The sequence below is a fragment of the Narcine bancroftii genome, chromosome 14, assembly GCF_036971445.1.
Source record: "Narcine bancroftii isolate sNarBan1 chromosome 14, sNarBan1.hap1, whole genome shotgun sequence".
Classification (NCBI taxonomy): domain Eukaryota; kingdom Metazoa; phylum Chordata; class Chondrichthyes; order Torpediniformes; family Narcinidae; genus Narcine; species Narcine bancroftii.
In genome coordinates this window covers 7,646,872-7,673,968 of record NC_091482.1, presented here as the reverse complement: position 1 = coordinate 7,673,968, position 27,097 = coordinate 7,646,872, and the positions used below count along the sequence as shown (strand labels likewise).

General features: G+C 44.0%; 1 long non-coding RNA gene across 2 annotated transcripts in view; it reads left to right on the top strand.

Moving 5' to 3' along the window:
• LOC138749493 (uncharacterized) overlaps positions 1-27,097 on the top strand; it is a 112,297-nt gene that overhangs the window by 14,626 nt on the left and 70,574 nt on the right. For both annotated transcript variants that reach the window (XR_011348693.1, XR_011348694.1), the window contains exons 2-4: positions 16,009-16,243; positions 16,743-16,792; positions 22,556-22,651. This is a non-coding gene — a long non-coding RNA (uncharacterized lncRNA). The remainder of the gene's footprint in view (positions 1-16,008; positions 16,244-16,742; positions 16,793-22,555; positions 22,652-27,097) is intronic.

Genomic DNA, 27,097 nt, shown 5'->3' with positions numbered 1-27,097 from the left:
AATCTACCCTTGGTTTAATGTCGCAGCCTCAAAGGCATCAGTGCTGGCAGTATGGCACTCAACCTCCATTGCTGTGAAGCACGTGCACTTGTGTAATATGGGGGGCTGGTGCTTGGGAAAGTTGGGGATGAAATTTGTGAAATCTGTGCCTCGAAAACACTTCATTTATCCAGGAATGGCAACGTGCTGTAAAAACACGGCAGGGTGAGGCAGCACCTGAGAGTAGAGAGATGGTCAACATTTGGGTCGGAACGGTGGACAGTTGCTCTTTGATATAATGGCAGTAACTTTGACAACTACCCAGGGCCCTTCTGAGGTCCTCAGACCTATCATTCCCTGTTGAATGAATGGGTGCTCATTACCTGGACAGAGGCAGACAATTCATTACCACTCTGAAGCTTTATGGAGTATTCTTTGTGGCAATGCCATGTGAATCAACCAGGATACTAAAAATACTCGCCTTTTCTTTAATCTTCAGTACTGCGCAATCAGAAATAATCAGACTTATTTGCTTAATAACAGATGGTTCTCCTTCAAAGCAACCACAATCAAAACACTTAAACATAATGGAAATAGGAATCAGAATTGGTGCAATTTTCTGAACAGCTTGGTCTTATTAATTAGTGGCTCAGAATTTCCATCAAATGGATGCAGTTGAATAAATCCGTGAGTCCAGTACAAAAGGCAAGATATTTGTTACATGAAGCTCAGTGCATTTTAGGTCCCAGATTGAAATATGTAATTGCAAAATGTAGCACATTGCCATGATCCTGTTTTAGGTTTTAGGTTGTTGGTTAATTTGTAATTTATTTCCATTTTTAGTTCCAGAATCTGCTCTCTCATTAGAAGGCAGGTGCTGACGGAGTGACTGGGTTGGGATAGGCCCTAATTTACTGGGGAGCATCCTTCAGGCAAGTTGTTGAACCAAGTCCCTGAACAAAAATGACTCCAAAACGTGAAATCATAAAATTGCCATAACAAGGTGGCCATTCAGCCTGAAAACAGAAGAAATAGGAGCAGGAGTCGGCCTTCCGGCCGGTCGAGCCTACTCCGCCATTCAATGAGATCATGGCTGAACTGATAAGAGGCTCATCTCCACTTACTAGCCTTTTCCCCTTAATTCCCCTACTATGAAAACATCAATCCATCCTCATCTTAAGTACATTTACTGAGGTCACCTCTACTGCTTCAATGGGCAGTGAATTCCACAGATTCACCACCATCCGGGAAAAGCAGTTCCTCCTTACCTCCGTCCTAAATCTGCTACCCTGAAGCTCGAGGCTATGTCCCCTAGTTCTAGTCTCCCCTACCTATGGAAACAACATACCTACCTGACTATACCTTTTATAATTTTATATGTTTCTCGAGTCAAGTTTATTGTCCTCTGATTGTTGCGTCGAGTTGTACAGCATTCTCTGGTCCTCAGTGCAATCAGACATAACACATATACAGACAAATTATACGTATGTCGGCAAGTATTTTATTATCTATAAAAATAAATAAATATTGTTTTGTACAAATGAGTCTCGGATGGTTAGTGCAAGCAGTTTCTTTGGTCGTTCATTCTCACTGCCTGTGGGAAGAAGCTGTTCCTCAGCCTGGTGGTGCTGGTTTGATACTCCTGTATCTCTTCCATGACAGGAGCAGCTGAAAGGTGGAAGGGGTCCTCAATGATTTTGCAGCCCTCTTCAGATAATGATCCCAATAGATCGCGTTGATGGGGGGAAGGAGGCGCCAGTGATCCTCTCTGCTACTCTTTTGGTCCTGTGGATTGACCTCCGATTCATTTCTATGTAGGAACTGTACTACACTGTGATGTAGCTGGCCAGAATGCTCTTGATAGAGGTTCTATAGAAAGCTGACATAATGGTGGCCGGTTGCCTTGCCTGCTTCAGTCTTCCCAGGAAGTGCAGTCGCTGTTGTGCCTTCCTGACGAGTGAGGGGATGTTGAGCATTCACGATAGGTTACTCGTTAAATGAACTCCAAGGAGCTTCATGCTCTAAATTCCAGCGAGTATAATCCCAGATGACTCGATCTCTCCTCCTAGGCCAACTCCTCATCTCTGGAATCAACCTGGTGAACCTACTTTGCACCGTCTCCAAACCCAGTACATCCTCAAGTGAGGAGACCAGAACTGCATGCAGTATACTGGATGCAGCCTCACCAGTAACTTGTACAGTTCCAGCATATCCCCCCCACCCCCCCCCCCCCCGCTCCGAAATTCAATCCTTCTTGCAATGAAAGGCTAATGTTCCATCTGCCTTCTTGATAGCCTGCTGTACCTGCAAGCCAACTTTTTGCAAATCATACCCAAGCTCTCCCAAGAAATGCAAAAAGTTGATGCTAGCACCTGGTCGAGCAATCCTCAGTCCCTCTCCCTTGCCCTCTTCTCCATAACCCTGCAAAGTATCAAGTGCCTGTCCAGTTTCCATTAAACAAGAAAATATGCACAAGCTTGGGATCAAGTGTGATACAACGAAGTTCTGGAGAAACTCAGCATGTTACGCAGCATCCATCAGAAGTAAAGGGTAACCGACGTTTCAGGCTTCATCATTTCCATTTGATTTGGACCACCCCCTCCCTGCATTCCACATGAAACACAATCAATGCTTTGTATCCTTTGACCAAGTTTTTAAAACTGTGCCCTCTGGACCTTGGAAGACATTTCTTCTGAAGACCTTAAGATGTTGGGAAAGAGATAGGCGATTCTCTCCCTGATCTAAACCTCTTGAAATCCTGGGCACTGCTTTCAAATCTTTTCTAGCCTTTCTTTTCTCCAACTTCTCCAGATTTTCCAGTCCAACCTTTGATTTACCCCAGCCGTTTCTTTTCACCTCGTTTTTTTTTAATGTCGATTGGAGAGAAGTACAGAATATGTCAAAACTTGACTGATTTGTGGGGAAGGGGGCCTCAGCAGGGACATAGTCAAAAGAAGTTTGAGAATGGCTGATATACCCTCATCCCACATCTCGTATGAAATCTCAACACCTGCATTAATTACTGATGAATCTCGTTGAAGATAATCACTACATAATATAACTAATAACTACAGTCATTCGTCGCTTACTGTTCTGTGAAATAGAACATTTTGCGATTTGGACAATGTGTGAACACCATATTAGTTACGTTGACATTTATTATGACTGTCACAACATATGTATTTATGTCTTGTACCCTTATACGCCTGCAGCACAATCGCTTAGTGTACGAGATACTTGTATGCGGGAAGCCACTACGTCCCATTCTCTAATTGGGATTTCTGAACTCTATTATAATCTTATGGAGCCACGGGTGTTGCCGAACGGACGTTGTGCTCCGTGTGACTGTTTATCATTGCCTTCAACTCAAACAGAAAACTAAAATGTGCCCTTCATCAGAACATCAATAATGTAGTAACATTGAAAAAAGGTGTTTAAGAAAAATGAGTTTTCAAATTCTTTTGGTCTTGCTCCAAAATGACTGACAAGTTTGATCCCTGTGGTGCAGATAATTGTTGGAATCCCCAGGTATTATTTGAAGAATTTCTCTCTCTCTGCTAATATTCTTTCCAACACCAAATGAGAAAACAAATGATTGAATCATGCATCAATCAAATTTGGTGTTTTGTTAATATCTTGGGGTTATTTTGAGTGGAAATGTATTGGATGGTGTTCTTTTAATTGTAAATATGACCGAAGTCGGTATTGAAGAGGAACAGAGACCCTGATTCACCACCTCCACTCTGGATACAGATCATATGCCCTCAGATCCATGAAGAATTTGCCTAAATTAGCTTTATCGGGAAGAGTTAATTGAGGCATCTGTAATTAAAAGAGGCCTAAAGGGTATGAATGAATGAGTTATTTGTCTCAGGGCATGAAAAAACTAGGAAGGGAGTTCTCAAGACTTCACATGACTTTAAATCCGAGGGTTTTGCCTCGACCATCATGCTGGATTCTCCCATTTCTCCTCAACTTTCCTCTAATCCTGGTGGTTGACTATTCTCTCACGTCCCCCTGATGAGCTGGTTCAGAAGCAAATTCCTTCAGATCTTATTGGTGAGAGGATTTTTCCTCCTCATATATATGTGGGCAGCACGTTTGGTGCAGCGGTTAGTACATTGCCGTTACAGCGCCAGCAGTTGGGACTGGGATTCAAATCTTGCGCTGTCGTAAGGGGTTTGTACCTTCTCCCCGTGTCCGCGTGGGTTTTGCCCGGGGGCTCCGGTTTCCTACCATTGTTCAAAAATGTATCGGAGGTGTAGGTTAATTGGGCAGCACGGATTCGTGGCCGAAATGGGCTGTTACCATGCTGTGTGTTTAAATAAATTAAACTATATTTATTGAGCATTAAAAACAACTTTGTTCACATCATACAGGTATGCAGTGTGTCCCTTTTTTGAAACACAAAAACAAAAACACAAAGTTCACATCCGCCCTCAGATATATGCCTGGACACCCCTCTCCCTGACCACCTTGGCGCCTTTGCTGACGGTATCATCGGTACATTACCCACAGTACTGGTACGACCCTCTCACAGTTAGTCTTTTACTCCAAAAGCACTCGTAATTCAGAAAAACAATGCATGAAGGGTTGCCATTTATAGACAAATTTTCTGGTGGACCCTCTTAATGTGTGTTTGATTTTCTCCAAATTAATTACGAAACTAATGCCCATTGTGTAATAGAAGGGTACCTGTTAGTGTAACAAGATTAGATGCTTGACTAATAAGGATGCAAGCCTATTACCTCTTTCTGTCGAGAATTTAGGGAGTTGTTGGAGATTCCAAATATTGTAGTCGACGGGCTGGATTACAAATTAAATATTTCAAATAGTGTGCTAAAGATTCTGCTCCGTTTTGGGGCACTGATAAAACAGGTGACTTAGGTGGCAAGGGTGGGGTATTACATCTATTTCGGGATAGATGGCTGCCAATTTTGAATTGAGGAAAGTGGACCCTGTCCAGCCCCTTGAAATGAGCGCAGGAGGTGGTAGAGGGAATTCTCTCATTAGCCTCTTCCCACAGTTCCTCCTCAATTCCAATTCTTGTTCCCACTCTGGCTTTACTTTCGAAAGTGACTGTCTTTTGAGTGACAGAATAGAGCTATAGATTTTTGAAATTGTCCCTGGGTTGACTGATACTTGCTCTTCCCAGGGTTGTTTGACAAGTAATTGAGGGAAGTTTGAGTCTGAAAGGAGAATACATTGATGGTAAGCCACACGTGTGTAACAGAGAAATGAAGCTGTTAAACGCTCCGCCGCATAAAGGTTTTGAAGGCATTTGATACCATATATTAAAAAAGGGATCAATAATTGTTGTGTTCAAGAATAGGTTTGATGGGTTTTACTTGGTCTCATTCTGAAATGTTGACTGACCATTTCTGCCCACGACCTGCTGAGACCTATGGCATGAGCAGTTGCTTGCGTTTCTCTAAGCAAAGGTTTTTTGACTGGTGGTGGATGTGATGGCCATGGCATTCAGGCACGTTGCCACTAGATGGCACAACAGCTCCAGCTGTCAAGTGCTTCACAGGGCGAGCTGCAGATGTCCCCTACCTTCAGGCTTAGTGTGACCCTCAAGCCATACATTCCTGAGTCACGGTTGCAGTCTCTTTACCTCTCATTAAATGGAGCAGCTGATGAGGCCGGCCACGCAGATGGAAGAATTTGAAAGCATGCTGGTTTGTAAATAGCAAGAAGTTGATGTGCAGGTACAATGATTAGTCCAGAAGGCAATTAATATGTTCAGCTTTAAGATTCAAGATTATTTTATTGTCATGCAATAAAGCAGAAAATGTGATATTACATGAAATTTCCTTTAATCTACTCTTAGGCAGACAAAGATTCGCTACTAGCAGCTATTGCCCAGAGCCCCTTACAGCCAGAGAAATAGAAGCAAAAGAGAGTTCTTTCCAGAGTCAATGAGTGTCCGTGGATTCACCTCCAGCACTCCCACAGCCTTCGCTGCCACACAGAGTCCAGTCCAAACCATTGGCAACCCGAGCTCCAGATCCGAACTTCCAACACAGTACCCCCTCGCCTCCTGGTTCCGAGACCTGGTACCCATACAGCCAGCCTCCGGCAACCTGATGTGAGTCCCTTGGACGCAGTCGCCCGCGGGTTTCGCGGGTTCCTCGTCTCACTTCATCGACAGCCCCGCCGCCTGTGTGTTCTTTGGCCTCAGAGCCCTTTGCCGGCCCGTTACTGTGGGCTGTCACCTCTGCTCCTCCTCAAACTTTATTGGGAGGAAGTTGGGGTAAGAGAGCCACCAGGTTTTGCTGCGATTCTCAGAGGCTGGGGTGAGACCAATCCTGAAGTACTTGGTGCAGACCTGCTGTCCACACCCAAGTCAGGGTACACTTAGCTTGTCCAACAAAAAGTTAATTGGTTCGCAGCCTTTCATTTACATGCCTTAAATATTCCTTTAAAACACTGGAGAAGCTCAGCAGGTCAAAAAGTGTACTTAATATAGCAAAGATAAAGATACATAACCAACATTTCAGGCTTTTGCCCTTCATCAAGGTGTGGTCAAAATGTAGGCAGGAGCCCAAACAAAATGTTCCTTTACTCACCACAGACCCATGGTCCATTGATCAGGAAGAAGGTGAGGTTCTGTGAACCTCGAGCCCCTTCCCTGAGCACTGGGATTCTTTTTGTCTTGGTGGGAAAACAATTTGAGAATCTTTGCTTTCTTTTGTCTTCAAATTTGCAACTGTTTTGCATGTGGTTTCGCAGTTGCCATGGGCCACTAGTGATCTATGGGCCACAGGCTGAGAAATACTGCGTTAGATAGATTTCTGGAATGAAGGCTCTTTCCCACACACAAAGTGAATAAAATTGACCTGACTCCACTGAGATTTAGAAGAACGAGAGACGATAACATTGATAAGTCAAGGTTGAGAGACCACTGTCTGGTTCAAGGTATAAGGTTCATTTTATTGTCATGTAATATATAAAAATGTAATATACATGATATACTGTAAAACCCCTATTATCTGAAAATCAAGCAACCGGCAAAAAAAAAATCTCTGAAAATAAATAAGTGAAAAATACAGACGTTTAAAATTGGTGCGCCTTGCCATTAGTTTGCAATCACACAACACACAATGTCAAGAAATCAGAAAATTCACTCATCCGGCGTCTAGCAACTTCAATTTTTGCCTGCCATAAGACAAAGATTCACCATGAGCAGGAGAGAGAAAAGTAAACAGGAGGGAGATAGATCAGCTCGTTGAATGGTGTAACGACAACAACCTTGCGCTCAACGTCAGCAAAACCAAGGTCTTCAGGAGGAAGTCGGGGGAATGTGACTGAGTCCTCATCGCGGGCTCAATAGTGGAGAGGACATCAGCATCTCCAAGGATCTGACCTGGAGCCTCCATGTTGATACAATCACAAAGAAGGCACTCCTGCTGTACTTTGCGAGGTGTCTGGGGAGATTGGGTGCGTCAATGAAGATTCTTGTAAACTTCTACAGGTGTACAGGGGAGAGCATTCTGGCTGGTTGCATCACTGCCTGGTATGGAGGCACCAACTCTCAGGACAAGAATAAACTCCAGATGGTTGTTAACTTGACCTACTTTATCACAGGCACCAGACATCACTCCATCAAGGACATCTACAAGAGATGGTGACTTAAGAAAGCAGCCTCTGTCCTCAAAGACCCCACCACTAGGCCATGTCCTCTTCATTCTGCTACCATCAGGAAACAGGTACAGGAGCCTAAAGACGAGCACTCAGCCACACAAGGGCAGCTTCTTCCCCGCTGCCATCGGATTCCTGAATGAATCAAAGACACGGCCTTACTTTTCATACACTATTATTTTTACTTTTTATAATAATGAATAAGAATATTTGCCCTATGACACTGCCGCAAACCCCGAATTTCAGGACTTTTCACGATAATAGATTCTGATTCCGATTCTGAAAAGAGTCCCCGCAGAGTCACTGAGTGTCCACGGATTCTGCTCTGGCTATGTTCATTTATAACGGATCTGATGGAAGAGTGAATCATTGGGTATGTTGTTAATCCTTGGGATTTTATCCTCCATGGATCTGAGGTCATATTTAACTCTGAAATCAGTGGTGTTTTATTCACAAAGGGTACATTGGGATTATGAGGGTGGAGCAGAAAAAAAGCAGAGAATATTCTGGATCAGAAGTTGGAACAAACCAGAGGGACATTATGCAGGGCTAAAAATTACTTCAGATTCTTACAGGAAGAGTTGCATTGTGCCCCACTTCACCTACCGTCATAATCAATCACTAGCTCTCCACGCAGCTCTGGATCACCTCGCCTACAACAACACGTACATCAGGCCACTCTTCATCGACTAAAGCTCAGCTTTCAACACCATCATACCCTCAGCTCAAAACCTTGGCCTCTGCACCCCACCCCCCACCTCTGCAACTGGACTTCCTTATCAGAAGACCACATCAGTATGAATTGGAAACAATATCTCCTCACTGACAATCTACACATCTTCTACTCGCCCTACACCCGTGACTGTGACTAGGCACCATTCAAGCGCCACCTACAAATTTGACAATGTAACACCACGGAAATCAGGAGAACACGACCCAGTCTTCATCGAAGAGTCAGCAGTGGTAAGAGTTCAAAACTTCAAATTCCTGGCTGTCAACATCTCTGAAGACCCTCATGTTGATGCAATCACAAAGAAGGCTCCCCAGTGGCAATATTTCATGAGGAATTTAAGGAGACGAGGCACGCCACCAAAGACTCTTGCAAATTTCTACAGGTGTACCATGGAGAGTGTTTTGGCTGGTTGCATCACTGGTATGGACAAGAAAAGATGACAGAGAGTTGTGAACTTGGCATGGGCACCAGTCTTCACTCCATCGAGGATAGAGGCAGTATCTTAAGAAAGTAGCTTCTATCCTTAAGGACCCCCATCCCCCCCAGGCCATATCTTCTTCACACTGCTACCATCAGGAAGGAGGTACAGGAGACAATTACAAAAATAGCTTCTTCCCCTCCGCCATCAGATTCCTGAATAGACAATGAACCACAGACATGACCTCACCTTCTCTTCTTTTTGCACTAATTTATTGATTTTATGTTTTAATTTATTGGCAATATTTGCACCTGTGATTCTGCTGCAAAACAATGAATTTCATGTCATGTTCATGACAATAAATTCTGATTCTGGCCAGTTTCTTAACAGTGTATCAATCCAACATGTGTCTGATTGATTTCACTTCTGGCCATGCAACTCTTGGTGTATTCTTGGAACAAAGGATATTTCTAGTGATTTACCCACAATGATTTATGACCATGGTGACTTGCACGTCCTTTTGTCTCCTCGAGCAGTACTTCACTTCATAAGAATACAAGAATCTTGGAGTTGGACATGTCCATACATCCCTTCATCTTTCTCCAACATTCAATCGATGGTGACTGATTACCTCTTCACATTATTTTCATGTCTGGCCCCTGTTAACTTTGATTCCCCTTGAGTTTTAACAATGTTTCTCTGCCCTGCATGTACTTAGTGACTCAGTCAATGCTCAGCGTAGGAACATAAGTGGTAGGGTGGGGGGGTGGTGGTAGGGGAGAGGGTGATTGAGGAATTGCCATGATTGTCCTGGGGCCTGACAGGTGAAGAATGGAGCATTGGTGCAGTGAGATTTTGAATTAATTTTTAAAAATAAAATATTGGTCAAGTTACAAATTGCAAAATTTGTCAGAGTGTCAAAAAGAAAACCTAGCTACGCATTCCCTTCAGGAAGAAAACTATTCAATTTAGGTTGGTTGAACAGGAGTAACTTCAGTTCCATGTCAATGGGGTTGATGATCAGTGTACGTTGAATAATGTGATCCACATCTTTCTAAATAGTAAAGGCTCAGGAAGAACCCCATGGTCAGAACCATCTGCTCGGGCCAACAGAGTTAAGAACTTGTAGTAGATACAAAGTTCCATCAGAACTCTTTAAAAGGCCTGTACTACTCTTCTGTGCTATTCCATCGTAAACAAGAAAATCTGCAGCTGCTGGGGTCGAAGGTGGTGCATGAAAGTGCCGGAGAAACTCCGCAGGTCATGCCGCATCCACAGGAGGTAAAAGGTAACCAACGATTGGAGATTCGTCATTTCTTCTGATGCTTTGTCATTCCTGTCGAAGAGTCCAGGCCCGAAACTTGGTCACCCTTTACTTCCTATGGTTGAGGCTTGACCTGCTGAGTTTCTCCAGCGCATTTGTGTGCTGTATAGTGAGCCTTTCTCACTGCAAGAGTCTTCATGAGTAAAACTCGAAAGTCTGCAGACATCGTGGTTGAAGTAATAACACAATGCTGGAGAATCTCAGCTGGTCAAACTATCCTTTATATAGCAAAGATAAAGAAACATAACCAACATTTCACCAAGATAACCAACGCAAGAGTCTTCATGTTCCTTGGTGTGCACATGAATACCTGTATTTCCATTAGTTGTTGACCTGAAAATGCAGCATTGGAGTTTATTGTAATGCCTCTTCCCAGCCCAAGATCAGAATATAGAAAATATTCGGCTACCTGCCTGACCGATTCATTAGTCACACTTGATCCTAAGATCGTTTGCTGGGCTTCAGACAATCGAGAATCAGAAGGGACCAGCCAGAAAGGTGGAGTTGAGGAGCCAAAATCTAATCTGCCATGACCCCACTGAAGTACATAAGTCCTGATTCAGTTCATAAGAAACCTGAACACTGGCCACATTAAAAAATTGGTGCATGGACATTTGTGGCATTCTGTCCTTACAATGGACAGGGGAACGTTGGTGTGGAGAGAATGGTGTGTAATGTAATGCGCTCCAAACTTGGCAGTGTTAAATTGTAGAGCATCCCTCCCTGGTTGGTACGTCTGATCTTCAGAGTGAAACATGAAAATCTGCAGATGCTGTGATTGTGGTAAAAACACACAAACATTGGAGGAACTCAGACGGTCTTGCAGTGTCCATAGATATATTGTCGAAGTTTTGGGCCTGAGCCCATATTCAAGGAAACGGAATCTGTGTCTTGCTTTGGACTGGACTCTCTCCTCATCTTCACTTCGTCTTCCTTCTCTGAAATACAATGAAACCAAAGTGTGGCAGGAAGCCGAAAAATGCGGCCTCGTATTACCCAAAATTGCTTGTTCCTTGAGGAAGGGCTCAGGCCCGAAACATCGGCAATATATCTTTACTTCCTGTGGATGCTGCGAGACTGACTGAGTTCCTCCAGCATTTCTGTGTTTCGTGGCATCTGATTTTCACACTGTCAGGGACACCGGATTGGGGTGTTGGATATGAGAGGCGTCCCACGGGGTCTGTGGATTTGAGGGGAACTACTGTAAGCGAAGAGGAATTTGTAAAAACACACAGAAATGCTGGAGGAACTTAGTTGCATCCATAGGAGGTCAAGATAAATCACCGACGTTTCGGGCCTGAGACCTTCCTCAAGGAAAGGGAATCTGCTTCTTGCTTTGGACTGGACTCTCTCCTCATCTTCACTTCGTCTTCCTTCTCTGAAATACAATGAAACCAAAGTGTGGCAGGAAGCCGAAAAATGCGGCCTCGTATTACCCAAAATTGCTTGTTCCTTGAGGAAGGGCTCAGGCCCGAAACATCGGCAATATATCTTTACTTCCTGTGGATGCTGCGAGACTGACTGAGTTCCTCCAGCATTTCTGTGTTTCGTGGCATCTGATTTTCACACTGTCAGGGACACCGGATTGGGGTGTTGGATATGAGAGGCGTCCCACGGGGTCTGTGGATTTGAGGGGAACTACTGTAAGCGAAGAGGAATTTGTAAAAACACACAGAAATGCTGGAGGAACTTAGTTGCATCCATAGGAGGTCAAGATAAATCACCGACGTTTCGGGCCTGAGACCTTCCTCAAGGAAAGGGAATCTGCTTCTTGCTTTGGACTGGACTCTCTCCTCATCTTCACTTCGTCTTCCTTCTCTGAAATACAATGAAACCAAAGTGTGGCAGGAAGCCGAAAAATGCGGCCTCGTATTACCCAAAATTGCTTGTTCCTTGAGGAAGGGCTCAGGCCCGAACATCGGCAATATATCTTTACTTCCTGTGGATGCTGCGAGACTGACTGAGTTCCTCCAGCATTTCTGTGTTTCGTGGCATCTGATTTTCACACTGTCAGGGACACCGGATTGGGGTGTTGGATATGAGAGGCGTCCCACGGGGTCTGTGGATTTGAGGGGAACTACTGTAAGCGAAGAGGAATTTGTAAAAACACACAGAAATGCTGGAGGAACTTAGTTGCATCCATAGGAGGTCAAGATAAATCACCGATGTTTCGGGCCTGAGACCTTCCTCAAGGAAAGGGAATCTGCTTCTTGCTTTGGACTGGACTCTCTCCTCATCTTCACTTCGTCTTCCTTCTCTGAAATACAATGAAACCAAAGTGTGGCAGGAAGCCGAAAAATGCGGCCTCGTATTACCCAAAATTGCTTGTTCCTTGAGGAAGGGCTCAGGCCCGAAACATCGGCAATATATCTTTACTTCCTGTGGATGCTGCGAGACTGACTGAGTTCCTCTAGCATTTCTGTGTTTCGTGGCATCTGATTTTCACACTGTCAGGGACACCGGATTGGGGTGTTGGATATGAGAGGCGTCCCACGGGGTCTGTGGATTTGAGGGGAACTACTGTAAGCGAAGAGGAATTTGTAAAAACACACAGAAATGCTGGAGGAACTTAGTTGCATCCATAGGAGGTCAAGATAAATCACCGACGTTTCGGGCCTGAGACCTTCCTCAAGGAAAGGGAATCTGCTTCTTGCTTTGGACTGGACTCTCTCCTCATCTTCACTTCGTCTTCCTTCTCTGAAATACAATGAAACCAAAGTGTGGCAGGAAGCCGAAAAATGCGGCCTCGTATTACCCAAAATTGCTTGTTCCTTGAGAAAGGGCTCAGGCCCGAAACATCGGCAATATATCTTTACTTCCTGTGGATGCTGCGAGACTGACTGAGTTCCTCCAGCATTTCTGTGTTTCGTGGCATCTGATTTTCACACTGTCAGGGACACCGGATTGGGGTGTTGGATATGAGAGGCGTCCCACGGGGTCTGTGGATTTGAGGGGAACTACTGTAAGCGAAGAGGAATTTGTAAAAACACACAGAAATGCTGGAGGAACTTAGTTGCATCCATAGGAGGTCAAGATAAATCACCGACGTTTCGGGCCTGAGACCTTCCTCAAGGAAAGGGAATCTGCTTCTTGCTTTGGACTGGACTCTCTCCTCATCTTCACTTCGTCTTCCTTCTCTGAAATACAATGAAACCAAAGTGTGGCAGGAAGCCGAAAAATGCGGCCTCGTATTACCCAAAATTGCTTGTTCCTTGAGGAAGGGCTCAGGCCCGAAACATCGGCAATATATCTTTACTTCCTGTGGATGCTGCGAGACTGACTGAGTTCCTCCAGCATTTCTGTGTTTCGTGGCATCTGATTTTCACACTGTCAGGGACACCGGATTGGGGTGTTGGATATGAGAGGCGTCCCACGGGGTCTGTGGATTTGAGGGGAACTACTGTAAGCGAAGAGGAATTTGTAAAAACACACAGAAATGCTGGAGGAACTTAGTTGCATCCATAGGAGGTCAAGATAAATCACCGACGTTTCGGGCCTGAGACCTTCCTCAAGGAAAGGGAATCTGTGTCTTGCTTTGGACTGGAGTTCTCTGCCCGTTTTTCTGTTTTCCTCTGAAACAGAATGAAGCCAGAGTATGGCAGGAATTACCCTGAAATCTGTCAACACTGCCGTACAGGAAACTCGTTCCTCCTCAGAAAAGTCAATTGGTCTCAATCAGGAGAAGTGAAACTCAATCAGCCTATATTATTTAAACTGAATTGTCTGGGCTGATGCAGTGCGCTTTTGTGTCCATTATCCATCTGGGCATTCATTATATTTTGCATTACTTGTGATGGCCAGAAGCAAATCTTGTAGGGTTGTGCAGCCTCACTGTGCCTTGCTGCGAAGGAAAGCGAGTGATATTCGACTGGTCCATCCAGGATCTGATAGGAAACCACAACATGGGCATTTCCTCCTGTTGTTTGCACCCTTGTATGATTTTTATATACAGCACGGAAACATGCCCTTTGGCTTATCTTCACTGTAGCCTCACCATGAGGGTGAGCAAATTTAAATTTAAATTTTTTTTTAATTTAGGCATACTGCACGGAAACAGGCCATTTTGGCCCACAAGCCCGTGCTGCCCAATTAAACCCAATTAACCTATACTTCTGGTACATTTTGAACGGTAGGTGGAAACCAGAGCCCCCAGGGAAAACCCACTCAGACACAGGGAGAACATACAAACTCCTTACGGACAGCGTGGGATTTGAACCCCGGTCCCGATCGCTTGCACTGTAAAGGCATTGTGCTAACTGTCTTTTGAGTTCTTTGGAGTCACTATCTTGGAAGATCTTTCCAGAACCCAATACACAAATGGCATCATGAAGAAAGCACGTCAACGTCTCTACTTCCTCGGGAGTTTGTAGAGGTTTGGTATGACATCGGAAACCCTGGCAAATTTCCACAGCTGTGTGGCGGAAAGTGTGCTGACCAGCTGTGGAAATTTGTCAGGGTTTCCAATGTCATACCAAACCTCTACAAACTCCCGAGGAAGTAGAGACGTTGACGTGCTTTCCTCATGATGCCATGAGTACATTGGGTCTAGGAAAGATTACAGTCTGATATTGGAACACCGATACCTCTGAGAATGAAGCCCTGCAAAAGGTCATGGACGCAGCCCAGGACATCACAGGCAAAACCCTCCCCAACATCGAGAACATCTACAGGGAACGCTGCTGTCGGAGAGCAGCAGCAATCAAGGATCCGCACCACCCAGTACACGCTCTGCTCTCACTGCTACTATCAGGAAGGAGGTATAGATGCCACTAGACTCACCCCACCAGGAACAGCTGCTACCCCTCCACCATCAGACAAACTCAGGGACTCATTTAAGGACTTTATTGATTTTTTTTCTCTCTGTATTGCATAGATCCATTTGTTTACATTTCTTTATTTGTTTACACATGAACAACTTTTGTTTGCACTACCAATGAGAGGTAATTCTCCTGGCCCACAGGAAAAGAATCTCAAGGTTGTATGTGATATATATGTACTCCGACAATAAATCCATGATAACCACATTGTCCACCTGACCTTTTAGCACTTGCTTTAGCTTGCCCTGCACCCCTCTAACGCAGTGGTTTCCAAACTTTTTCTTTCCACTCGCATCCCACCTTAAGCAATCCCATTGGGGCTCTGTGATTAGTAAGGGATTGCTTAAGGTGGGATGCGAGTAGAAAGAAAAAGTTTGGAAACCACAGTTTTAATTGAATAATTGACTCGTTATGTGCACAGTTTCATAACTCCAAAGGAAATGGGCCAATGACAATTTTTCTCAAGCAAGATATTTCAGTAAATTTGTGATTCTCAACCTTCCCTTCCCACTCATATCCCACCTTATGTAATCCCTTACTAATCACAGAGCACCGATAGCGTAGGGATTACTTAAGGTGGGATATTTGGAAAGATAAAGTTTGAAGTTTTAGACTCCACGCTGAGAAAAAGGCTGGCCATTAAGATAGAGGCAGATAAGTTGTTCCCATTAGTTGGGGAGACGAGAACCAGGGGACATAGTCTCAAGATTTAGGATAGTGGATTGAGGATGGAGATGAGGATTTTCCCAGAGGAGTGGTAAATCAGTGGAATTTGCTGCCCGTTGAAGTAGTGGAGGCAGCCTCAGTAAATACATTTAAGACAAGGTTAGAAAGATGTTTAGAAAATAGGGGAAATAAGGGATATGGGGAAAAGGGTGGAGAAGAGCCTGTCATCAGATCAGCCACTGAATGGCAGAGCAGGCTTGACGGGCCAGATGCCTAGACCTGTACATTATCTGTGTCCCTCTATAATGTCACCACAGGACCTTCAAGGCTCCAGAGGAAAGAGATCCCACCCTATTCTTGTCTGTCCTTGTTACAAAATGCCCCCTGTGACATCATCGTGAATTTTTCTGAACCCTTTCCTGTTTAGTGACTTCCTGAAGCTGGCCAAACAGATGTATCTCCTCCCAAAACAACTGGCCTGCAGAAGACGCCTGGAGTTTTCAGAGCAAGTGAATCTCAAGCCAGGATCCGCATCCGGGAATGGTACCAAACATTATCTGGTGATGGATGGGAAAAATGGACATTGGTGTGATCCATGGCTTTAGGCACAGCACCGACGCCAAAGACGCATTCATGGCAAAGAGCAAGAGAGGATGAGAAAGGTATGGATGCCATTGTAGCATTAGCTTCGGTGGTGTTCTGCGTGGAAGCAATCTGAGGCTTAAAGAAGATTGAGTGAATGAATTTAAATATATAATTATAAATTAATGCAGTCCGTGTTCAAATGATGCCTTGTGGTGATTGTGCAATTGTTCTACTTTATTTTTAATTCTATCTGCAATGAAGCCAGAAGATATTAAGTGTCTAGTTATAGAATAGTTAACTCGTAGATGGCTTAGTATACTGTGTATTAAAACATATTACTTGCATTTATATTTCTTAGAAAACATTACCTGACAGACGTATAACACTTCCGTTTATCTGAGGGTAGACACCCAGTGGTTTTCCTTTATAAAGTGCCTTCTACAAACATTGCAAAGCAGTTGAGGGAATCATTATCAAACACAATTTGAATCCAAAGGCCAAAGCAGATATTAATGATACTCTTGCAACTTTTTGTTTCCAATGACCGGGGATTAATTTCTGCCTTTTTTCTTGCAGCAATCTCCCATTTTTATTTACAAGTGGGGATCCTTGGGAATCAGAATAAGGTTTGTATCATTAATAGGACTCAAATTGTTAATTTTACAAAATCGGAAGACATCAAGAGACACAGCACAGAAACGGGTTCTTCAACCCACTGGGTCCACACAGTATAACAATTACAGCACAGAAATGGGTTCTTCAACCCACTGGGTCCACACAGTATAACAATTACAGCACAGAAACGGGTTCTTCAACCCACTAGGTCCACACAGTATAACAATTACAGCACTGAAACAGGCCAGTTCAGCCCTTCTCATCCAGGCCGAACATATTCGCCCTCCTGGTCCTGTTGACCTATGCACCTGGCTCATAACCCTCCACACCTCTCTCATCCATGCACCTCTCCAACGTTTCCTTCAATATTAAAAATCAAACCCACATCAACCACTTCAGCCGGAAGCTCCTTCCACATTCCTACCACTCTGAGTAAAGAAATTCCCCTTCATGTTTCCCCTAAATTTTTCCCCCTTTAATCTCAATCCATGTCCTCTTGTTTGAATCTCCCCCATTCTCAATGGAAAAATCCTGTCCACATTGACTCTATCTGTCCCCCTCATAATTTTAAAGACCTCTATCAAATCACCCCTCAATCTTCTACGCTCCAGGGAATAAAGTCCCAGCCTACTCAACCTTTCCCTGTAACTCAAACCCTAAAACCCCAGCAAAATTCTCGTAAATCTCCTCTGCACTCTCTCTATCCTGTTGATATCCTTCCTTTAATTCGGTGACCAAAACTGCACACAATATTCCAAATTTGGCCTCACCAATGCCTTATACAACTGCAACAATTGCCAATCCCCAATTATGCTCATCCAATGTTAATTGTGTTTTTATTCTCCCCATATTCTCATCAACTTGCACACCGCACCCCCCCCCTCCCATTTCTACCACTCTCTTTTGCTCTTGGAGAAATTTTAATTTTTACTTTTTAAATTTAAATTGAGGCATACAGCTCAGTAGCAGGCCCTTCCGGCCCACAAGCCTATGCCACCCAAATACACCCAATTAACACAACCCCCTCGTATGTTTTGAAATTACAGCACTTTTTATACATGGTCTCCTCATTTCAGGGCACCATAATGTTTGGGACATAGCAATAATATATATTAAAGTTATCGTGTTTCGTGCTTTGTGGCATATCCCTTGTGTGCAATGACTGCTTGAAGTCCATGATTCACAGACATGACCAGGTGCTGAATATCTTCTCTGGTGATGCTCTGCCAGGCCTCTACTGCAGCCGTCTTCAGCCTCCTACTTCTTTCAGGAGCTTGTCCCCTCAGGTTTTTTCCAGCACATGGAAGACAAGCTCAATTGGATTTAGATCGGGTGACTGACTTGACCATTCGAGAATTTTCCAGTTTTTAGCTTTGAAAAACTCCACTGTCCTGACGTAGAATGAAGCTCCCTCCAATGAGTTTGGAGACATTTGCTCATGCTTGAGTAGATAAGAGGTTTCTATACAGCTCAGAATTGATTTTGCTACTGCCATCACAGTTACATCATCAATGGAGATAGATGCGCAGTCATACGTGCCCAAGCCATAACAGCCCTACTACCATGTTCCACAGATGAGGTGGTATGCTTTGGATCTTGGGCTGTTCCTTTACACCTTGCCATCACACTGATACAGGTCTCATCTGTCCTCAAGACCTTTTTCTTGATTCTCCAAGCTCCTTTCAATATTTCTTAACAAACTGTAATCTGGCCATCTTGTTTCTATGGCCAACTAGTGGTTTGCATCTTGCAGTGTAGCCTCTAAATTTCTGTTCATGAAGTCTTCTGTGGACAGCAGTCCTTGACACATCCACACCTGCCTCCTGAAGAGTATTTCTGATCTATTGGACAGGTGTTTGGGGATTTTTCTTTATTCTGATGAGAATTCTTCTGTCATCAGTAGTAGTCGTCTTGGCCGACCAATTCCTTTTTGATTACTGAGCTCAGCACTACCCTCTTTCTTCTTAGTAATGTTCCAAGCGGTTGATTTTGGTCATCGTACGGTTTGGGCAATGCTTCTTATTGCTTTATTCTTGTTTTTCAGCCTCATAATGGTTTCTTTGACTTTCATTGGCACAACTTCAGTCCTCATGTTGAAACATGGCAACTACAGATTCCAAAGACGACCAAAAGCTTAGAAGCAAGCCCAGCTCTCTTATACCTGCACCAATGAAGCAATTAAACATACCTGAGTACTCACAAACACCTGTGAAGTCAAATGTCCCAAACATTTTGGTGTCCTGAAATGGGGGAACTATGTATAAACAGTGCTGCAACTTCTACATGGTCAAACCAAAATATACACAAATAATCTTGAATAAAATCTGGAATGTGCCCTTTAATCACATGTGAATTGTTTAATTACAAATTTAAAATGGTGAAGAACAGGGGCAAATAAAGGGAAAAAGTGTCTTTGTCCCAAACACTTTAAGTCCCTGATTGAGTTTGGTTTTGAGGAGTTTAATGGCGGAACTCCTCAGGAAGAGTGGAGGAGTCTCCATAGGGGGAAATTCTTCACTTAGAGCAGTGGTTTTCAAACTTTTTCTTTCCACTCATGTACCACTTTTAAGTAATCCCTACCCCATAGGTGCTCTGTGATTAGTAAGGGATTGCTTAAGGTAGTATGAGTGGGAAGGGAAGGTTGAGAACTGCTGCTCTACCTCAATTGTTACTGAAATATTTTGCTTGAGAAAAATTGTCATTGGCCCATTTCCTTTGGAGTTATGAAACTGTGCACATAATGAGTCAATTAAGTACGATTAAAACAGTGGTTTTCAAACTTTTTCTTTCCACCCACATGCCACCTTAAGTAATCCCTTACTAATCACGGAGCACCTATTGACATGGTAGGACGGGCTGCCAGTGAAGTTGGTGAATGTGAGTTTAATTTTGGCATTTAAGAGGAGATTGGATAGTTACATAGATGGGAGGTGCAGGTCAATGGGACAAGGTGCAATAAATGGTTCTGGGTGGACAAGAAGGGCTGAGGGGCCTTTTTCTGTGCTGGGGTTTAATGGTATATAGAATTGGAGTTCACCTATCAATGTGACCAATGTGCATTATTTAGAAGTATAGTTCTGTGATTAAGAGATTGTATAATGGGTATGTATGAGACATGATGTGGCTCGTGAACCTTCAAGGGAGCTGAACCCAGCTTTCGTCCATACTTATCAAAGATGGCAATGAAAGAATCGACCCATATATTCAGACTGTTGCAATAATACCTGTATAAGGAAATGATGATGATTTAGCAGCAGAAAATGGTGGGTCAGAATGTTTTCTAAATTTTGAAGAGCTTGGGGTTTGTCTGCTGAATTCATAGAAAGGTTGTGGATCGGTTAGAAACAGTTGGAATGTTGGCCCAACATAACAAGACTTTGAGTGGTCAAGGGGCTGGAGTGTATCCTATCAATGCATAACGACCGCATCAGGAATATTTTGTTAAGGAAAATGTGCAAAATGTAGATAGCTTCAAAGGCGAGTAATTTTCTGACCTCGGCAACCTGATTTCTTTCTGAGAGAAACTACATATCCACAGAAATTTTGCTAAAGGCTCATCTCAACTTGACCTTCAGATGTGTACAATTCCTTCTGCAATTTAAGTTTCCTCCACCCCAGTACAGTAAAATCCCTGTTATCCGGAATTCAAGCAACCGGCAAAAGAAATTGCGGCAAATAAGTCGGGAAAAAATATGCAAGTTTAAAATTGGCTGCCCCCACCCAAACATTCACGCAACTGGGAAATTCACTTATCCAGCATCTACCAATCCCTGTAGGTACTGGATACCAGGGGTTTTACTGTACGGGTGAGTGTTATCTCTGCTAATATGCTGAGAAGCATATAATGATGTTTTTTGACTTGAATACATCAGCGGTATTGTGTAGTCCACGACTGACAACCTATGTGACTTGCGGCAATCCATTCATATGACCAAAATAATTTTTTTAATAAGAAAAAAATATGTAAATATAAAAATTTTTTGTGGGTGAAAGAAGGGGCCTATCTATGGAAAATAACGACTATGGCAGGGGTGGCCAACCTCTCGTGAGAGCTGGCCTTGGTGGCCGCCATGCTGTATTTGACAAACAATAACAGTGAATTTCCAACTGACGTCCATTTCGAGCAACGACCGGTCGGTCAGAATGGAATACAGTCGTATGTTAAGAATTATTATCAACACTCTCAAACTTTTTTTAGCAATGCCCCCCCCCACCCACCAAAGAACTCTGCTCAAAGTTTATGGCTGCCTTCCCTGTGAAGCAGTCAAGTTTTAGTTTCTTCTGTACTTCTCCCCTACAGACTACTAATCTTTCCACCCCCACCCCCACCCTTTTAACTATTATTCCAGTTCCGAATTCCTCTCTCTCTCTCTCCCTCCACCCTCCCTTCCCTGCAGTCCTCCCACCCTCATCACTCCCTTTCCCCCCTCCTCCTGTTCGGACATCTCTCCTGTTCCCCCACACCATGATGAAGGGCTCAAGCCTGAAACGTTGGTGATTATCTTTACCTTTGCTGCATTAAGGCGCTATTTGACCTGCTGAGTTTCTCCAGCATTTGTGTGCTTTTTCACATATAAAATCTTTACTTACGGGAGGTGAAAAGAAAACAAGGCTTTTCCTTAAATGTGCTGTGGAGCCCAGGGTGTCTGCAGGGACCCCTGCTGAGAATGACTGTGTATATTATAAAGAGAATGTAGCTTCTACTTTTTCTCTTGGCAGAATTCCTGAGGTACTTGAGATGTTATTTACTGAACAGGTGTTTAGGATACAAGAGAAAGCACTACCTATAAAATAGGTGAGGAAAGTTTCTGGACAAGACTGACGGTTCAAGGGACATTGAGGAGAATGGGTATAACAGTCCTAACGGCTCTTGGATGGTACTCCTTGAAGTTCAGAAGGACGGGGGTGGGAGAAATCTCATAGAATCATTTTGAATGTTGAAAGGCCTGGATAGAGTAGACGTGACAAAGTTGTTTCCCGTGGTAGGGGAGTTGCGGACAAGAGGTCACAACTTCAGGACTGAAGAGCGCCCATTTAAACACAGAGATGAGGAGGAATTTCTTTAGCCTGGGGGCGGCGAACCTCTGGAATTTACTCTCAGGTCGCTGAACGTTTATAAGGCAGAGATTGATGGGTCTATGAATAGTCATGGTATCAAAGGTTGTAGGGAGAAGGCCGAGAAGTGGGGCTGAGTGGATCAGCTCAATGCAGGCTGAAATGACCTACTTCTGCTCCAATATCTGGTGTTATGGAATAGATTTGATGGGCCAAATGGCCTACTCTACCTGATTTCATGTGAGATCTTTTACTTGCGGAACACAACTACATGATGCAGATCAGTGATTTTTCAACCCTTTTTTTTCTACTCACAGACCATCTTAAGTATTCCCTATGCCATCGGTGCTCTGTGATTACTAAGCGATTGCTTAAGGTGGTCTGTGAGTGGAAAGAAAAAGTTTGAAAACCACTGTTTTAATTGTACTTAATTGACTCATTATGTGCAGTTTCATAACTCTAAAGGAAATAGGCCAATGACAATTTTTCTCCAGTAAAATATTCAGTAACAACTAGGTCCAGAGCAGTGATTCTCAACCCTCCCTTCCCACTCACATCCCACCTTAAGCACAGAGCACCAATGGCATAGGGATGACTTAAAGTCAGATGTGAGTGGGAAGAAAATGTCTGAAAACCACTGATGAAGATCTACACTGTGCTGATGTACCGCTTCAGATTTTTATTTTGTCTCTGCTCGATCCTACAACCTTTTGACACAGATTAAGATGACAACCCACCGAGCCACAGATGAACATTGGAAGCCGTCTGTTTATTGCAAATGACTTTGAAGCATGGAGGGTGCTGACATTTTGCAGGTAACACTGATAGAAATAAAGACTTAATTAAACATTTTGACTGTGTTAGTTGGAGGTTGGCCTGGATACCCGCAACATCTCCTGCCCTTGCACTGAAATGAAATGTCGTCTTAGATTACACGGTGTCTTCCTGGATTGGGATGTGAATCCAAATCCTTCTGACTCCTTCTCAGAAATCAAATTCATCAAAACTACGCACAATTATGATTTCATTACTGGTTCAGAAGTGGGGGTGAGGAGAAAAGATGCAGGCCTTCTCCCAATTTCATGTCAGCACCTCTACTTCCTCAGGAGTTTGCGGAAGTTCAGTATGTCATCAAAAATCTTGGTAACCTCTACAGATGGGTTGTGGAAAGTGTGCTGACCAGCTGCATCGCTGCCTGGTCTGGGGCAGCAGTACCTCTGGGCAGAAAGCCTTGCTAAAGGTAGTGGACGCAGGCCAGCGCATCAAAGGCAAATCTCTCCCCACTATCAAGAAATTCTACATGTAAAGCTCACATCGGAGAGCAGCAGCAATCATCAAGGATCCACACCTCCCAGGACATGGACCTGTTCTCACTGCTGCCATCAGGAAGGGGGGATGGGGGGGGGGGTCACAGGATTTGTGCCTCTAGGTCCAGGAACAGCTGCTTCCCCTCCACTATCAGACTCCTGGACAACAAACACTCAGGGAGTCATTTAAGGTCTCTTTCCACATTATTTATTACTGAGTATTTGTTTTCTTTATTGCACAGTCAGTTTGTTTGGATTTCTTTCTTTTATATACATTTTTCTTCTTGTGTACCATTACCGATAAGAAGAAATTCAGCCTGGCCTGCTGGAAAAAGAATCTCAGGGTTGTGTGTGAGGTCAGGTATGTGCTCTGAGAAATGAATTTGTACTTTGAACTTGGTGACATAAAGGAACTTGCAAAGTATTGGTGGGGGGTGGGGGGGAGAGTTCCAGGATTTGGACCCTGTGACGGTGAAAGAGCCATCAGTCTAACATGAGAGTTGGAGGCGACCTTTGGTGTTTGGGAACCTTCTGCCCTTCTTTCAGGGGGTGAAGATCATGGGTTTGGGAGATGTTGCTGGCAAGATGCTACCATCCATTTTCACTGCAGCCATGGCATCCAGCGGTGCAGACCTTGAGGTGGCTGCCCAAGCGCTTCATCAAGTTTGGAGCAGAAAGCAGGCAGGCGCCTGAACAAAAAAGGTGGGGGGAGGGAGGGGAGAAGAAGCGGCAGGGGGAAGAGCAAGCCAGCAGATAAAGATGAGTCAGCGCGGTTGGCGTAGTGGTTAGCTCAATGCCTTTACAGCGCTAGAGATCGGGACTGGGGTTCAAATCCCACGCTGTCTGTAAAGAGTTTGTACGTTCTCCTCATGTCTGCGTGGGATTTCCCTGGGGGCTCCAGTTTCCTCCCACTGTACCAGGGATGTAAATTGGGTGGCACGGACTCGTGGCCGAAATAGCCCTGTATGTCTAAATGTTTTTAAAACTTAAATTAAATTTAAATTTAAAATGCTCACCAGCATAATATTGTTGCCTGGTTCTGTTCAAACTGATCCTGGCCTGTTACTTCAATGCAATTCAGATGTCATCTACAAATTTGCCGATGACACCATGGTCCTCGGAAAAATTACAGGTGGCAATGAGGGACCGTCCAGGAGGGAGAAAGATCAGCTCATTGAGTGGCGTCACAACCATAACCTTGTACTCGACCTAGCAAAATCTTGGAGCTGCTTGTGGAGCAGAGCACGAACCCCTCATCGAGGGGTCAGCAGTGGAGAGGGTGTCAACATCTCTGAGGATCAGCCCTGGGGCCTCCATGTCACTGCCATCATGAAGAAGGCTCGCCAGCGGCTATACTTCATGAGGTATTTAAGGAGGTTTGGTATGTCACCAAAGTCTCTCAAATTTCTATAGGTGTACGTACCGTTGACAGCAGTCTGACCGTGTGCATCACTGAAGTGCCAGTACACTAGACAGGAAAAAACTACAGAGAGTTGTTAACTCAGCACGGCCATCAGTTCTCACTCCACTGAGGACATCTACAAGAGGTGCTGTCCTAAGAAAGCAGCCTCTATTTTCAATGACCCTCACCACTCAGGTCATGCCCTCTTCACTCTGATACCATTGGGGAAAAGGTCCAGGAGCCTGAGTGAACACCCAGTGGCACAAGGACAGCTTCTTCCCTGAAGGGACAATGAACTACAGACATGACCACACTTTTTCCTATTTTCTTGGACTATTTATTTTGGAAAGAATTTATATGAATGTTTGCACTGTGTGATGCTGCCACAAAACAACTAATTTCGTGACATGGTCACGAAAATGAATTCAGATTCAGGTTTTAATTGCTGTACTACATAATTTTTGACCGGCTGAACTGCTTGCAAAGCAAACTTTCTCTGTACCCCAATGCTTGTGGCAATAAACTTGAGCCAGACTGGAGACTCTGGGGGCAGAGGGTGTGAGATCACAGACCCTGCAATTTCCACTTCGTTGTTGACAGTTTTCATTTCATTCTGGTTGTCAGCCAACGCCAGGTGTTCTGGAGGTGCTCAAGTCGAGAACTAATGACCTGGAGGTGAATCAAAAAAGAAAGGAAGGCCTAGAAAGCATGAATATAAATTGGCTGTATTCAGAGGACCAAACTAGAATCCAAATCAGAAGATTTAGTAGTAAAAAACGCAAGTCTACAGACACTGTGGTTGAAGTTAAAAACACACTGCTGGAGAATCTCAGCTGGTCAGTGTACTTTATATAGCAAAAATAAAAATACTTAACCAATGTTCCAGCTTGAGGCCAAATTTGGAATATTGTGTACAGTTTTTGTCGCTGAATTACAGGAAGGATATAAACAGAGAGGGGGCAGAGGAGGTTTACGAAAATGTTGCTGGGGTTGAGCAGGCTGGGACTTTATTCTCTGGAGCGTAGAAGGTTGAGGGGTGATTTGATAGAGGTGTTCAAAATTATAAGGGGGTCAGACAGAGTCAATGTGGACAGGCTTTTTCCACTGAGAGTGGAGGAGATTCAAACTAGAGGGTATGGATTGAGAGTAAAAGGGGGAATGTTTAAGAGAAACATAAGGGGACATTTCTTCACGCAGAGGGTGGTGGAGTATGGAACGAACTTCTGGCAAAGGTGGTTGAAGTGAGATCGATGTTAATATTCAAGGAAAAGTTGGATAGGTATATGGACGGAAGAGGTGTGGATGGTTATGGGCCAAATGCGGGTCAGTGGGACTAGGTGGGAGAAGATGTTCAGCACGGACTAGTAGGGCCAAACTGGCTTGTGAATGATTATATGTTTACCTTGACGAAGGGCTCTAGCCCGAAAAGTTGGTTATGTATCTTTGCTATATAAAGTACACTTTAGACCAGTTGAGTTTCTCCAGCATTGTATTTTTACAGAAGATTCAATGACTTGGTTTATCAACAAATATCCTGATATTTGGAAGGTCAACCTGGGACTTCTCATCAAAGTAGCTGAGGAATTTAAATACAGTTGAGTAAATCTGGAATTAAAATAATCTTGTCTGTAATGGTCACTGTGGAATTACTGAACTGCTGTTTCATTGTCTCCTGGTTCACTCTTCCCACAAGGAGGAAAATCTGCCTTTTTTTTTACCCAGTCAGGCTAAGCCAGGCCAATAATTATCCCACCATCACAGTCCCAGGTAAAGATGCCAGACATTCAGGGCAGAGCCCAGGAGAAATTTCACCCCAAGGTTGGTGAATGTTTCGAATTCTCTCTGCAGAAGGAGGCAGAGGGTGAGAATCTTCAAGACAGAGGTCAATTGGCCTTTGATGTTGAGGAAATAGTTTAGGAAGACAGTGCTGAAGTGAAGCATCAACTGTGGTCTAATTAATTGGCCTGCTTATAATTTTCCATCTGATGTGCAATCAACATTATTAAAATTGAATCTGATCACTGTTTAAGGGATCTTGCAATTCACAAATTGGCTGGATAAATGTTCTACTTGATCTTGAGGGCCAAGAAAATATCTTTCGATTTTATCATTTGACTACATATAAGCAGACAAGACAGCGTTTTTCCAGACCACAGTGCACACACGAACACAGGACATCGTACTCACATACATACACACACTTATACATACAGCACCTCTACTTCCTCGGGAGTTTGCAGAGGTTTGGAATGACACTGGAAACCCTGGCAAATTTCTACAGAGGTGTGGTGGAAAGTGTGCTGACCGGCTGCATGCGATCTGGTGTGGGAACATCAATACCCCTGACTGTAATGCCCTGCAAAAGGTAGTGGACACAGCCCACCATCACAAACATCTACAGGGAACGCTGCTGTCGGAGGGCAGCACCGATCATCAAGGATCCCCACCACACGCTCTGTTCTCGCTGCTGCCATCAGGAAAGAGGTCTAGGCACCACAAGACTCGCACCACCTACGCCCCTAGTACGTTTCGAACGGCAGGAGGAAACCGGA